Below are 1,188 nucleotides of genomic sequence, written 5' to 3' on the forward strand. Positions count from 1 at the left end.
TAAGTGAAGTAAGTGAGCTCTGAGATAACCTCAAATCTCCACTGCTGCTAGATGAAGTTCCAGAACCAAGAGTGCTGCCTGATGGATTCACTTGATCTCTGCTGCCCCCTAATGGCGAAGACTTGGAGAAACTGGATGGCTGGATCACACTGGAGGATCTCTGATTACCGTCATTCTACCTTCTGGTACTACCTGAGGCCTGCTGCTGAGGTTGGTTCCACGCCCCGCCTGAACTCCCGGCACGAGGATGCTCATTCCAGCACCGATCTCCAAAGCGGCACTGGCCTTGAAGGAAGAACTGACAAATGGCCATGGCGACGACTCGCCACAGAGCGATCTTCACTCTGCACGCCGAACAACGGTCTGGAGCAACTTATAATGATCATTTTTGAAGGGTAGTTTAACTAGATGTAGTATTCTTATTTGATAGATTTTTTTTCCTGTCAGCACTTAAAATTGATTTTTCTGATGTCCAAAATTTCTGAAGTAGTATTGTCACTTAACAAAGTCTTTAATGAGGTGTACTGCTAACTCAAAGGCCGTATATATCTGGTGGTTGGGGTATATAGCACTCTTGAGAAATAAGATGGGTAGTACAGACTCAGTTCTTTCCACTGCCTTACAATATACAGCTTCAGAAATCCAACAGAGGGTTGCTATGAATCAGAACTGATCGAATGGCTGTGAGGAGTGAGATTGATTGGTGGCTCTTAGTTTCTATCTCTCTGCTTTCATGATCCTCTTTAGTTTTAATTTTTGAAAACTTAACTATGATACTCTAGGAAGTTCTGGTGACCTAGATGGTTAGAAGTTGTGCTGCCAATTCAAAGGCATGTGGCTCGAATACTTAGATTGTTACATGAGTGAAAGATGAAAAATCTCCTCCTGTGCAATGTACAGCCTCCAAATCCCCATTGGAGGATCAGCTAGGAGATGGTTATGATTAGACAGCACATAGCAACACTAGAGCACCAAGAAGCCAAAGCAAAGGGAAGAAATAAAGAAGTTATAGAGCTGAAGAGAACATTTCAAAGGCCAGCTTGGGAAGAAAAAGCGAAGTATTATAATGAAATGTGCAAAGAGCTGAAGTTGGAAAATTAAAAGGGATAAACTCACTCAGCATTTCTTAAACAAGGAATAGAAGAACAAATTCAATCCTTGAGTTGCAATATCTCAGAATGTTGTAGG

This window comes from Elephantulus edwardii, unplaced genomic scaffold (assembly GCF_000299155.1).
Source record: "Elephantulus edwardii isolate Elephantulus edwardi_28Jun2011 unplaced genomic scaffold, EleEdw1.0 scaffold00122, whole genome shotgun sequence".
Classification (NCBI taxonomy): Eukaryota; Metazoa; Chordata; class Mammalia; order Macroscelidea; family Macroscelididae; genus Elephantulus; species Elephantulus edwardii.